The sequence below is a fragment of the Falco biarmicus genome, chromosome 3 (assembly GCF_023638135.1).
Source record: "Falco biarmicus isolate bFalBia1 chromosome 3, bFalBia1.pri, whole genome shotgun sequence".
In the NCBI taxonomy this organism is placed as follows: Eukaryota; Metazoa; Chordata; class Aves; order Falconiformes; family Falconidae; genus Falco; species Falco biarmicus.
The window spans coordinates 49,996,054-50,011,913 of NC_079290.1; the positions used below are offsets into that span (position 1 = coordinate 49,996,054).

The 15,860-nt window shown below is 36.5% G+C and overlaps 1 protein-coding gene across 2 annotated transcripts in view; it reads right to left on the minus strand.

Moving 5' to 3' along the window:
• The window catches only part of SNTG1 (syntrophin gamma 1), a 358,591-nt gene that overhangs the window by 255,505 nt on the left and 87,226 nt on the right, over positions 1 to 15,860 (minus strand). The window lies entirely within an intron of this gene.

The following is a 15,860-nucleotide window of genomic DNA, read 5'->3' on the forward strand; positions in this document are numbered from 1 at the left end:
TTGGTTTGTGCATACAGAGGACAAAGTAAAAAGATTTTCCACTGTAGTATCATTATGGAGAGGAAGAAATGGAGAAATATAACTTTCAAGGTTTTTATTGCAGTTTTATCTCTTGGCATTACCATAATCTATTTAACATAGATATTTCTTTCCCTTAAGTCTGGTATATTTGGTTACGATTTTTTTTAAAATCAGTCAGACTCTATAAACAGACTGTAAGTACTTTAGCTGTGTATACCTTAGTTTCAATTTAGAGATAGTAAGTATACTGCGCAGACCTTGACGTTCAAGTTTCTTGTCCTTAAGTTGCCGTATTTTTTCCAATTTTTATTAAAGATAACTTTTTTTTTTTAATCAAGTTAAAAGAAGTTCACAAAGTGAGAAATATAAAACAGCTCATGGATGGTTTCCAAGCATTTCACTACAAAAAAAAATCTGCTGGTAATTATTATGAAAGATTTTTTTTCCTTCACTTTGGCACTTTGGAATAGAATAATGCTGAATTCTTAAATTATTTGCTTACTCCCCTTCACAAGAAATCATTTGTTAAACAACTTTGTATGTTTGAAGCTTATGTTCACTCCAGTTCAGCACAAACAAATATTTAACATTCTTTCAGAAAGTATTCTCTCAGTTCAACATGTTCTTTATTTTAAGCATCTCTGTCTCTATATTTAATCAGTTAGTTTGTGATACATACAGATTACTGAATTAGGGTTTCTGGGGAAAACAAACAAGCAAACAAAAGAACCCCAAAACAAATCCTTACTTCTTCCTTCTAATTATTTACTGAATGGGTTTGATCTGTGATATCACATTAAATCCTAAACTATGTTGCAAGAGTAAAAATGGACTAAGCAAAATTAATTTCAGAATCATGAGTTTTCTGTCTGCATCACTGGTTGGTGTGGGTGGGATAACTATTTTCTAGGCCCACTGGATATGGACTGCAAGTGAACATATGCAAACCCACTTATTCCCTGACAGATGAGACCCCGCAAAAAGGTAAACACAAGCTGGGTCTCCCCTTCAAGTCAGTTCTCACGTACACTACAACTCTCTCCTGGCATAGGTGTTAAAGACATGAAGGAGAGGAAATCTCATTATGGTCTTCAGAGGAGAGTAGTTCTTGTTGCTGCTCTGACGTTAGCTATCACGTGTAAGGTCAATGGGAATTTTGTCAGTGGGTTAAATCCTGCCTCGACTGAAGCATACTTTGCGAAGTGTGAACCGTAATTGATGAGGGTTTTAACCTTGCAATCCCGCCAGGGAGCACCAATCAGTGCCAAAATAAATTGGGGGGTTCAAATATATTCACAGGTTTTATTTGTTCCTCTTGCAACTTCACTACTTGTTTTTATTTGAATGTTAGTATATCCAGAAGAATTAATGGAATTAGGAAATATTATCAACAGCCTCTAACTCTCCCATCCCTGAAGATACTGTTGGAATTACTATTAAAGATTCAGAGTTCAGGTCATATTCCCTTATTTAAACAATCTACTGTGATTTACAAAAATAATTCAGTTAGTAAAATAAAAGCTTAATATTATCGAGTAGAAAAAGCTAACTGACAGTCCAAATTCAAACCTGGCATGAAAAAAGGCAACCTGGCTAAGATGCTAGGAGTTCTTTGGTTTTCATACCTTTGCAGAGCTTCAACTCAAATAGCACTGTTTTTTTCCCCAGTAATGATACAATGATAACAAAAACCAATATGCAATTTATAATGATTAAAGTTTTCTGGGCACAGAAAAAGAAAAGCAGCAAGGTAATGTCCTGAGACAATCATTTTTCACTTAGTCTTCTTATTTCTCCCTTCCAGAGCTTTACTGCTTGATTCCTTATTGTTCTTTATTCCTATCAACATCCATATTCATTTGAGCTGGCATATACTGCTGTCTATGGAAATATACAGAAAAAAATATACTGCTGTCTATGGAACATGGAAAGTCACGTGGGCAAGTGTATGGTCTTACTAACACAACGAAGATTCTTAAATAAATTCCCATAATGGCCTCATCTGCTGCAGACTTCCACCAGTTAAAGTGTTCTTAGGTTCTTGAAACCAGGTGTAGTTACTTCTTTGACATTTTCTGGTTTATGATTGGGGGGGTGGGGGGGGGTGGGGGGGGGATTAGTTCAAGTTTTGGGGTTTTTTGTTTGTTTGTTTGTTTGTTTTGTTTTACTGTAACATTTTTCTTTCATAAAGTATTCACTTTGCAGTTCATTACAATTTAGCAGGTAAATCTGGCGAAGGAGTAGTGTTATGGTGAAATTCTATATTGTTTGCTATTTTCAACCTCTTCTAAGACCACACAAGTAATTCTGGAAACATTTCAGTTTAGGACCCTGTGTTTACATGAATTCTGGTAAATTAGATGTGCCAAAGCCCATTCTGTGGCACTGTGACCAAGTGTCGTGGCTTGCATGCAAAATGTTAAAATCTCTTCTGTTTCAGAACAGAAAGGTCTTATCTATACTAGTTATCAGGAGCTGCCATTGACCTATGCCAGTCCCTAAATTGTTCCTAAATACTGTTTGAGCAAGTACTAATTGAATAAGCCAAAGCATTTTAGGAAACATGCCAACAACTAAACAGCTCTAGCCTTATTTTCTACTATACATAATTTTTAAGTCCAGCAGCTTCTAAAGTACAAAGTGATAACCCCTTAAATACCTTGGGATAGAATACATTCCTCTCATCATAAAAATCACTAGTCATAAAACCTAAAATATAAGCTGGAAATTTAACAATCCTTTCTGTGCTTAGGCCCTGAAAATAGTGCTAGAATCTTTCAGCAAAGATATCCTTACATGTAAAGATTTTGTACTTACTGTATTTTAAAGCAATTACTATACAGCAATATATAGAAATTAATATAACTGCCATGACATTAAAATAATCAAGCCAACACAAAACACTTACAAACCTTAAACTTGCATTTTGTACCAGTACTTCTGCAAACTTAATTTCCTCACTGAGATATTTCCTCCTTTTTTTCACACTTGTTTTATACCAAATATAGTTTACTGAAATCAAAGAAACAAAATAATTTTAAACTTGATATGAATAAAACACAAGGCATCATTTGGGAAAAAGAAAACCCAGTAGCCTAGCAAAAATAATGACATCCTGAGGCATCTGTTGTGTTTCCCATCACTTGATTACTATTGTAGTAACATAGATGAACATACCAGCAGTTGGAAAGGTTCTTTTTTTTTTTTAATCACAGATACGGGTGAATAGTAATTCTGGCACCATAAAGTCACATATAATAGATGATCAAATTATTTCTAGCTGCTACCAAATACTGTAAGAATACTGGGAAATTGGATTGCTCTTTCTAGATTAAGATGCACTTCAGGTACCATCCATTCCAGAAGTATATGCATGTGGTATAATTACAAAGAAGAGGGAATAGAAATAAGGATGGATTCTGTATTCTTATTCAGTGCAGTACATCACCAGTTGGTTCAGCAGCCTACATTTCTCTTAAAGTTTGACAGTTCAGTTTTCCATGAGGCAACTTCTATAGCAGCTAAATAAAAAGATTTTTTAAAAAATAATTTACAACTAGTAAGTCCCCTTCTGTGAAGAAAAGTATGTACGTTATATAAATGTATATGAAGAAAAGTATATATGTTTATATGAAATAAATAGTAAACGGAACCAGGAAATTTTATTTGAAGGTATGCTTATCTTTCCTGCAACCTCTAATTGTTTAATTTCTCTGCCTAGATCACAACGTAGGATGGAAGGCCATGGTGGCCTTGTTTTGGTGGTCTCTGCTAGGGTTTGCAGGGTGCTATTTTTGCTGTTGACAAAAGTCTTGACATTGATTCTACAGCAAAATGGGTATTTTTTTCTTATATACCCACTGACTCTACTGAGTATTATTTCTATTTCTGTCCCAGTGAGTGAAAGGCACGTTTACCTCCATCTCCAGGCTAATGCATCTCTAGATTATAACCACTACTTCCTATAAGCTATCCAACTACTAACATGGTTAGATTAAAATAACCACCATTGCTTTTAGCATGGTTTAGCTAGAATTTTGCTGCATCTTTCTTAGCCTCAAGGCAAGCTGTTTTTTCCAACAGTACTTACCGGTCTAATACAAATACTCATTTATGAAGTAAACTGAATTCTTAAGGCTGTTTAAACGTGAAATACACAAAAATTCACAGAAAATTATCTCAAAAATTTTCCTCTGTCATTATTAGCTCTGTCGAACTAAAGCTTCTGCTGCACTTCCCTATTCCTATACATTATACTCAGCATACGTAATAGCCTACACAGCGAAAACCAATGCTTTGTTTCAGCTTCCCATCACAATCTCACATTTGAAGCCTCATTCCAGCATTGTAAATGGCATGCTGACCCTTACTCTTGGCACATAAAACCATTACAAACTGAATTTACACATCTCAAATCTCACAGATTGATTTCTGTCAAATAAAGACTAAAGGTCATAACTTCTTCTTCCACTCACTCACTTAGAAAACCAAGTCTTTTTATCTCACCTTTGTATGACTGCTGGATTTCCAAGTAACAATGTCTTCCCAGCAGTAAGTAAACATACAATGACTTGAAAATCTGGAAAAGGGTATTTTGTGTGTGGTGACACAAAATATGTAGCAACTTAGGGCAGAAAACATATGATTTTTGCAAAACTGATAAGAACAGTTCAGTACAAATGTTCTAAGAGGTTGTAGCCACATTACTTTCAAAGGTCCACTCTTGAAACAAAGGTTTAACTTTACCTTTTCATTTAGCTATCTGAAGCAGAACTTCAGCCACAGAAGTCTAATTTGCAGAAGGTACATGATTATAAAAGTAATGAAACATACAGAATTGAAAAGACTATTGCTTTATGATAGTCCATTTTGACACATTAGCTTACATTTTAATTCAAGAAAATTCTAGATTAAAGCTTATCACATAGATGCACCTCTGGATTGTCCATTCTCTTATCACAATAAAATGCTTTTAAAATGTGGTATAGCTAGATTCTGCAGTCACGAATCATATTAAAATACACAATAAAGAAAACAACAGCCTGCCTTGAAGCCTATGCATGAAGGAGAAAGGCTGATCACAGTAGAAAATACAGGGGAAGAATACAGGACAGAAAAGACCACGTGAATCAGTAAGGTTAGACCCTGACAACAGGACAACAGCTGATGTATCCAGAAAAGTCCACTGATCAGCTGTTCTACACACCTCTGTGAACTATGGCACTGCCAACAACCCTACAGCAAGGACCTACTTGGTCCTTTGGGTGGGAGACCAAAACGCACAGTCTAGACTATTACAGGAAGAAAACACGTGAGACCAAAGACAAGCAGTTGGAAAATGTCAGGAGGATTTCACAAACTAGAGAATGACAGTGAAGAAAGCAAGCTATTATTTTCTCTCATTTTTTGCTGTCTTACCTATAAAAAGCAGGCCACTGCCTCTTCAACAGAGGAAAAGATGTTTGCATTTTACACAAAATTAACAGGCAACACAAAAAAAAGTGCTTTTAAATACTTATACTTCCTTGCTTAGCTTTATATCTAAGATTTCTTCACACTGGACTGTTGAACTTGGATGTAAATACGTACACTGTAGCTGCACCTTTTTTTTTCCACTTTTTTTTTTTAAAAAAAAACTGGAAATCAAGTTCAAGCTTTCACTTAGCCTTTTTTGATGGAGAGCACAAAGTACAAGAAACAAAACCAATTCCCTTTTCCTATCAGCTGCCAGTGTATACCTCTCTAGACCTACAGTAGAAACATGGCAAACCTTGGTAATGGTACACAGAGAAGCAAGGAACAAATACATGCAAGATTTGTCAGCTCTTGCTCTAACATTAGGAAAACCATTCTCCTTTGACTGCAATGACAAGTGAAATAATAGCACTTGAAATTTATCTAGGAGATACTTGAAACCAAGGTTATGGAGGTCCCACCTCTAGGTCACTGAAAGCAAAGCAAGCTGATATTCATATGAATGTTAAATATGTAAGAAACATAAATCTGACAATCATCAAAGTCCTCAGTGTTAGCTGGATTTTGTTTCCAAAAGTTCTCTTATAGAATTCATGCATTTTAATAAGCCAAATAATTTGTATATATTGTGAGCTATAATTATTTTGCTTTCAGGATGATTTACTACTGTTGACAGGAAAGGTGTGTGGAAGCATCACCTTTTAATTTTTTCAGATACTTGATGCAGTGATGGAGTGTTTAGAAGGATTATAAATAATGAAATATTATACACTTCCAGGAATGTTCAGGAATTTTTAATTAAAACCAGTCTTACAAAAACGTCACAAAAGCTTTGTTCAGCTTAATTCATGCCTTAATACTCTCAAGAGTCTGATGAAGTCTAATAGAGGGTATTCCCTCTGTTCTTACAAAACCAATAGTTTCAAGCAGCAGTGGTGCTTTTATAGAACACAGTATCTTGTAATACAGTGACAACCTTAAATTAAGCTCTTCTTTAGGTTTCTATGTGTAGGAATATGATGTATCCAAGATCATTGCATCTAGTACCCAAAGATCTAATAAGCTTTTTGATTCATGTTCCTAGTTTTTTATTTAAGTGACAACACTGCAAAATGTAGGCTGGTTTAAAACTTGGTGAGGGCAATCTATTGAAAATAACATCCTGTTCCATATGGACACTAGACATTACACCAAAGCTGCGGTTTTTCAAGTTCTAAATTTAGGAACAGAGGATTGACATTGGCAGTCTCGATCATTTAACTCAAGCTTCCTGCAATCTCAATCAATTTTCCAAAAGCTGTTCAGTTCAAAAGGGTCAAGTGAACATATATGCTAAGTATCCTTACACAACACATGACACAAAATATTTTTTTTTTTCAAATTCCACAGTCCACTATGACCTAAGGTCCCTGAATCACACCTACTTCCCTTCAGTATCAATATATACCTCAGGGATTGTGTTTGTTTAAAACAAACAAAACTAAACCAAACAAAACAAAACAAACCAAACCAAAAACTACAATTCCTGGCAGTAGACTATGGCTCAAACAACAGAGGAAGTTAAAAGAAAAAGTCAGCAATGGCTAACAATGTAAGTTTGGGGAGGAACCCTGCAGAACTGTAAAATGGCACTCAGTGGTACTTGCCAAAGCAGATCATAAGTCAAATTTTACTGCAGACTGCTACATATCTCTGAGGCCTCTGCGGCTAAACTTTTCAGGAAGGATTAAAAATGAAAAGAAATCTCCCCCCCAAAAAACAACGTTAGGATTTATCACATAAACAGTCTCTTTCAAGCGGTGTGTTACACAAAACTGTGCATTGGCCTGAACAGATGATAGGATATAAGGCTGAAAGAGCACTCTCCAGCTCCTAAGTATAAATTCCAGCATCCACAAGCAGCCTCAGCATGTAATCTTGTCTGTAAATGTATCAAGCGTCATTGTATGAGGAATCAAACTCCTTGTCCTCATTGCTTCTATTGCCATGACTTTTGTGAAACATTGCAATCTGCAATTTGCGAAAACGAGAAAAGCAGCGTGCTGGTTGTGGCTGGGGTAGAGTTAATTTTCTTCATAGTAGCTAGTATGGGGCTATGTTTCAGGTTTGTGCTGAAAACCGTGCTGATAACACAGAGATGGTTTCGTTACTGTCGAGCAGTGCTTACACAGAGCCAGGGCCTCTCACCCCCGTCCCACCGGTGGGAAGAAGGAAGGGGGGAAAAATTCAGGGTGATGATGTTTGTCTTCCCAAGTAACGGTTACGTGTGATGGAGCCCTGCTTTCCTGGAGATGGCTGAACACCTGCCTGCCTATGGGAAGCGGTGAATGAATTCCTTGTCTTGCCTTGCTTGCATGCGCAGCTTTTGCTTTGCCTATTAAACTGTCTTTATCTCAACCCATGAGTTCTCTCACTTGTACCCTTCCGATTCTCTCGCTCATCCCACTGTGGGGGGGGAGACAAGAGAGCGGCTGCATGGGGCTCAGTTGTCAGATGGGGCTAAAGCATGACAAGGGGTGATGATGGCAAAATTTAATTCATATCATAATTTTCTCTAATATCAAAATGCATGGAAAATAAGCTATGAAACAAATAACAAATCATGAATATTCCTAGTTTCGAATGGATAACAATACTTTTGAAAGTAGTGAATACAGTTAATAACCTCAAATGTTTTTTTTTAAAGAGAGTGCTTCCAATAGGTTATTTATTATTCTTATCTTGTAACAATTTTTTATCTTTACAACTGATACTGTGAGAATATCTGCAAAAAAATCATGCTATTTTTAGGTGTTTCACTCGCACAAATAAAGACTGGAGAATCAATATAAGTTAACCATCATCAACATCTGAGAAAGGTTTGTGTGAACATGTGAACTACAAATCCATACATTTGTACAACCACTAGGCAAAACCAAACTATACAAGACAGTATGGCAATTTTCTAAATCAACCACCTCCAAGTTAAAGGTGAAGTTTTACATGTTCCTTGATTTCCAGTGTCAGTCTTAGTTCTCCCTATCTGTAGGCCTCCTCAATCACAGCAGTTCAGTCCCAGGGACACACTTTGTCCCTTTGCCCTCAAGCGTGAGGAACTTCCTAAGGAATGGCTCTGGCACACCTTTTCTATGCTAGACCTGGGAGGATAGCCTGTGAGAAGGCATTCCACTCAATCTAAAAACAAAAGTAAGAATAGCTGCCTGCTTTCAGCTATTAACAACTTTCTCATTTTACTAAATACAACTGTTCAGTTTCCCCACAGACAAAACTATGTGAATGGCATACATTTGAAAGATTTCAGTACCTACATACAGAGGCACACCTGTAAGCCCTAACAGCATTACTCCATCTCTACTTGCACACCACATCCCACAAAATAATTCCCAAAACCCTACAGTCCACTAAGACCTAAAATAAAGTCTCTATAACATATCTGACCCTCTTCAATACTAAGGTAATCTTCTGGGAAACGTTAGGATGAACCCTGAAAGCAGACCACGACAGGTGTACTCAGGCACTGCAGAGGGCTACCGGGTTAGGGATCGCTAGTCCTCTCCAACAGCATAGAGCAATCCATTTATCTTTCTTTACAAAATGCCTTACACTTTATTGACTCATAACACCCTAAAGAATCATACGTATTTCTTGAAATTTATATTCACTGGAATAATGTGCTAAATTCATGAAAGCCAAAATATAAAATTTTAACCAGGAAAAGGAATATTATTTCAAATGTTTGTCTTTCAAGCTGTCATTCTTAACTGTTTCAGAAATAATTCTTATCATAGTGAGATCAAAGAACGTGAGTATTCTGTCAAGAAAAAAGGAGATGTAGGTAAGAGAAGATTTTATTCACCAGATGGATTCACCAAGTCATATTGGCATCAGCAATCTGGTTCATACCACCCTGCAGGTAAAATGAGGATAGTATTTTGCTTTTGCAGTAAAAGAAATCTTTTCTGATAAAGCAAACAGGCCAGAGATGTCCCAACTGTGTTAAAGAGCAAGAGAATCTGTTGTGCCCTTTCTCCCATAAATACACAATATCATAACTCAGAACTAATGCAATACCATGTGCCAGTTCTACAGCAGATCTGTCATTGTAGTAATTTACCAAGCTGGCAAATCAACCATATATTAGAAGGAAAAAGACATGAAAGAAACTTTAAAAATTTGTGATGCCATTGCAACATTCTACTCAAGAAAGTTCTATTCTCCCTACCGCACCCCAACCCCCCAAATTGTAAGTTTTGTTTACATTCCTCACTTTGCAAGACTGGTATTTATTCATAGTCTTTTAGGTTGCCAAACATATAGACTCACTACATAAAAGATGTCTAATTAGCTTATGGAGGCTTAATTTGGACAGCATTTTAATTACAAATCTCTGATGCATCAGACTAGTTCATATTTCAAGCACATTTTAGTAAGCTGAGTTGTATTACATAAATGATCTTTAAAGACAACCACTTTTTAGAAATGGCTATCTTCAGGGCTGATGCAAGAGAAGACATGCCTAAGTTATCTTCCAGCAGATTTCACAGACGGCTCACAAGGCTGTCATAAGGCACAGGAGGAAGACAGTTGCTTATTCTTTTACAGCAATGCAAGTGCTAAGCACAATCTGGATTTAAATCTAGAAGTTGTTTATTTATCAGTAACTCTTTTAAACCTTACTTCTGCTAACTAATATTTCTTATATCAAAGTGAATTACTAAAACTCAAAATGAAAAGGCTGCAAGGAAATGAATATATTTCACATTGATGAGATGCCAAGTATTGCCTTATGGAAACGTAATATGTGCTTTTCAAGTACAATCTTTTATGCACTCTTCTATGCAGTCTATAGCAGAGTCTATTCTACTGGTACAAGTGAACATTTGAAAGCACTATTGCATAGTCATGGGATACACTGGTCACACCACTTCAGGAAAAAAACCAAGGTTTTTCAAAAGTAGCTATAGGTTAATGTTGTACATCCAATTCTGACAAACCTTACCATCATCAGTTTGTGCTCTATCACTAGGCTGGGAAAAGAATCACAACAAATGTTGTGATAAATGTTTATTTCTCAGAGCCTACCACACCCATCATAAAAGACACTCTACCCAATTTACAAGGCTAAGTATGATTTTTTTTTTTCAGAATTTTCTTCTTCATTATGGAAAACAGCAAAAGGAAACAAGGTCTAATGGATCATGCTGGTACTCTTTTTTAACCTTAACATGTACTGACTCTTCTTTCAGCTTTCCAACAGCATTGTGAAAAATAACAATCCATAAAAGGAAAAACAAGAAAAAAAAATCAGGATGCATTTTCTTCTCTATAGCTTCAAAAGACTCAGCTAACCTGGCTGCAAGCATCTGGCACCAAGCAAGTGGCATATGTAAGTTGTTTACAGACTTCATGTATCTCAGAAATAGAAAGCCTAAGGCTCTTGTCAAGAAGTTTCAATTTGCGCTACAACACTGTTCATCTAAGACATCAGCCTCTGAGACCTCTCAGCTTTTTGGTCAGCAATGTTCTCTGAACAATTATAGCATCTCTGGTGGGGATTACAGAAGGAAATTACACTGGCTAAGTGCATGTGCCACACTGAAAGCCAGGGACAGTGCTCAAGAGACATTTGAAAGCATTAGCCTATAGTCTGGTCTTGACTCATTGTATTATTTTCTTTAAGCTCAGCCATCTATTACCTTTTTGGTGTGTCTTATGTTAAGGGTGAATACAGCATTATAGAAGCTCCATTCCAATAAGCCTTTACAACAAAAAACATACCTTATAATTTTTCAGTAACCTAGACAGTTGCTTAATCCTTCACTCTCATAAACTACAAATGCATCGAGAAATTACTCAAGGCTCTAATGGCATTTAACACAGCATAATGATTTAACTTCATGGTTCTATAAAAAGCTGAATGCAGTATGGGAGTCATACATGTCTGTATCTCTCAGAGATTCTTTTGATATATTAAACGAATACATGGGGGGAAATTACCTTTCTTGGTACATACAGCAAGATGCTGTACTAAACTTCACAGGCAATTCCAGTATCCCACTATTCTGTCTAGAGCTCTGAAAACAGAAATAGAGACAAATCATCCTTCGCTTGTCCTGGATGGTTTTATTCCACACAGACCTATCACCTTCCCTTTTAATATGTGATACAGCAATTTACTATTATTGCGTCTATGTATGACCTAATTATAGGCAAACGCATTAAATAAGAAGTCTCTTCTTCCCTTCCCAGATGTTTCCTCCCACACTATGACAAGGGGTATTTTTTCCCATTCTGCTTCATCAATTGTACGATTTTCACCAATCCAGCACATATATTTGTGCACGAAATACGTAACAATTTGAAACATAAAAGTTCACGAAAGCTCAACAATAAATTAACAGGATAAAAAAAAAAAAAACCCAAAACAAAAAGAAAACCAAAACAAACCTAATACTCTAAGTCTTTTGAGATTCAACCATCACTTAAACTGTAGAGCCTGACACTTCATTTTTATTACACCTGAAGAAGTCATTTTTCACTTTTGTGCACTGTAATCCACTTGCTGTTTGCTATGACATGCATCATGAAATAATTATCTTATTTCCACTAGCAGCAGCATCACTGGGCAGCTGGTTTAGTTATTTCTACGGTAACATATAAACAAAATGTATTTTCTTTCCTTCATATACAAAAGGCAGTAGCAACATGAGATGTCAGCTTCAATATGTACTGCAGTACTATCTCTAATGACTCATGTCTTTCATGTATTTTCCAGTAGCTTGTTAATTTTTAAAAATCTATCTTTAAATAGGTATCTTGAGATTAATTTCATAAGAATTTTTAAGTATCGTGCAGGACTTCCTGCTAATTTGGGCAGCAGACAGTAAGGTAAGTCACTGATACACTTTCATCCGCTTTCATCTTCTTGATGTATATCAACATGGTACACATATATTTATATACACATCCAGATGAATATGTAAAATGACATGAAATTGTCTGAACAACCATAAAACAAGGATTCTGTACATTCTGACATCAGTTTTGGAAGGCATTCAAATCTCTTTCTGACATAAGCCTACACTATGTTGTTTTATCCAGTGAAAGACAAACTCCTTCAACATGTACATTAGTTTAACAGTGACAGAGATTCACCAAGTTAAGCATGGTTTAATGTGTTGGGTACATAGCACAAGTAAAGCATTTCTGTATTACCTAGCTTCCAGTTACGTATTCTCTCAAGCTTCAATTTTCCAATGGAAACTCAGTCTCCCTCTCTACAGGATCTTCACTTCAGTCTGGCTATTATGGACTAAAGAAGAGGAATGACAGTGCACTACCATTTTACCAACTTTGAAATGAAGGATTTGAAATGTATCACTCCCATTATTGTGCAGGCTGCTCATCCTTTTTCGATTGACCTGTCTCCATTTTCCATCCCTCTGCCCTTCTTTAGTTTTGGTTTTGTTTATTTGTTTAAAAGAAACAGTTTACTTGGCTTTGTCTTCCAAAGGACAACTAGGAGCTCAGGACCACAGGAACAATCGAACTGAACATTTGACTGTCCATAAAAGCTCTCCAGGTGTGGGTAGTTTACAAAGTGGTGTGCCACTCCTGAACTTCTCCTAAAGCTACTAGTGAGAGTTAAAAGGAATAACAGCAACTGTGTAATCTCATTGATGTACTTTTCTCTTCCATTATTTTTGTCATCCAGGTATGGGCATGTAACCAGGAATAACAGGGGCACTATGCCTCAACCAGCTTCTTCAAAACATGTGCCCAACACCTTCAATACCACTTGGAAGATATGGAGTTTGCCTTATTAAACTAACTGTAGTTAGAACTAGGTATGGGAATTTATTTATTTTTTCCTAATAAAAAGTAATACGTTGAAAAATACAAAACTCAGACTAAAAAAAGGGAAGTAGGAAAAGTGATGATGAATGTAACTTTCAATTGAAGTCAGGTGAGCTTTGATGAATTTGAACCTCTTTTCATTTTGCCAAATCCTCTAATAACAATCCCTCTCTCATAAATAAATATGCAAGTATATACCTAAAACTCCCATTTCTTACAGGATTACTCGAAGTAAAGGCAACTAAGCCTGACCGAGCATTCCAGATTCAAACTGAACTGCTTCTCATTTTTTCTCTATTTTTAATAAAAAACTCCCAGCGATTTTGGATGGTAAGCAGGCCGATGTACCTGTAGGCTATCTCTATGTTGACAAGCTTTATTCTGTCTTTGCTTGGGGTCAAGCATGACAAATTTCCAGCCAGATAACACTTGTCACATCTTAAGTCCATCCAGACAATAATCATGCCTGCTGCTAGCAGGAGCAACATCTGCCGCTGCTACGAACAACAGCTCTCGATTCACACAATCTCTTGCTGAGTTCCCAGCTCATTAGGATCCCCTAACTGCTGCCTCTTACACATGAAAAACACACCTATCATTGAACACGCAAAGTGCCTCACTCCCTGCTGGACCCTTAAACGGAGCAGCTCCTGCTGAGCCCAAGCTTGGCAAGAGCAAGAGCCCCCTTCACTCACAGAAGCAAGATCTTGTCAAATTATCAGCACTACCTGATGAGTGAGAGGCTCTTCAGCCATGAAGCCAAATCCAGGCGGCTACACATGCACCCTACTAAAGCCCCGAGTGCAGCAGTGCCTGCTTTAGGCATGAGCCTAGAGCCCGCACAGGGTGAGCACAGGACTCCCTCTGCAAAACCCTCCAGCACACCACAGTTATCCCTCCTCTGGGCACCTCGCCGAGGCACGTATTTTGGAGCTACAGCATCAGTTTAACATTTACCGTAAACCACTGTTTCCTCAAAGTCCCCCAAACTTCTCTAACTGCTTATGGTTCTACACTTGACAGGATCATACAAGCGCATTTAATTCCCTGTCCCTAGTTACTCATTCAAAGGTATCTGTCCCCACATTGCCTTAAGGTTACAAATTTTCTAGTATGGAAAAGGACCAATACAAACTTGGCAGTTAAAAAAGAACAAAGAATTTCACATTTAGCCTGCTTGATATTCAATTACTTCTCTCTTAAAAGAAATGGTGTGTTATAAAGAGGTGAGATTTCACTTGGGAAAAACTTCAAAAGCAGCAGCTTTTATAGGATTAACTACTAAAAGACTGTAACAGTCTAATTTTCCTTTTAAACAATCTTCTTCATACAACATCAGCTCAGAATTACAATATAAGAAAAAGGTCTTTCATTGAAGGAAAAAGAATTAATGTCTTCCTACACTTTGACAAAAGTAGTTGGAAAATACCTAGAGCAACACTCAGCAATTTTACATGGCTCAAAAAAAATTAACAAGCCCTGCATATTCTGGGATTTGAGTTGGTTAATCTTTAAAACATGAGACAAGTACTACTGAGATCTTGGGATAAAATCTTCAGTAGATATTACTGGATGCCAGAGGATAGAGGAGAGTCTAAAAATGGTGGGGAAAGACCTTATATAACCTTTGCAGAGATAAATACTATGTCTTGTTTTCTGTAACCGTGTTTTCTTCAATGTGCCAATTAATTTGCCTTTTCTGTAGGCACTAGATCCCTTCTGCTATCCTTCATTCTTACGCAGAGAGAAAGGGATACCCCACAGCTCAAGGAGTTTCATTCCAAAGATCTGCTTTCTTTTTCTTACTGCACCACAAACTTGCCACACCAGCAAATCCCTTTTTATCTCTTCCCAATAAGACAATACCTGTGAACTCTAATTAGGGTAAGTATACTACAGATAGGATTGCCAAAGCATTGTTATATGAACAGAAAACATTTATATTTATATTAATAAAATGTTTTCTTAGTAGAAATCAAAATAGTTTTTTGCATTTACATACACTGTTAAATGAGCCCAGATTTCTGTAAATTTGACATCTACTTAACAAATGTGAAGGACTTTATTTGTGCATCTATGGAATAACAGATAGATGAACTTGCAGCAATTTTCTCTACAGGGACAAATCTAAGTAAGAAAAAAAAACAGTGAAGTCCATAATTCAAAACCTAAACTTCTGTTAGATTGCTACTTTGACTTCAATTGTGAGAGACATTTATTTATATTCAACTTCCAAGTTGTTGGGTTTTTTTTTTCAGAGTACTAAATATAAATACTAAAAAATATTTTTATACAAATAATGGTATCACTCAAGATAGTCTTATTTTCATATCCTACTTCTTTTACAGCTCTACTTCATTATTTTTTTTTTAATACACAATCAGAAGTTTGGCTTTTAAGCAAAAAAACAGTATTTTATAAAGCACTTCTCCACCGCTAAGCTCCACTGAGCTGAAGGAACTGTGGAAGTATCAAAAATTAATGAGCACAGTGGACCACAATCCAAG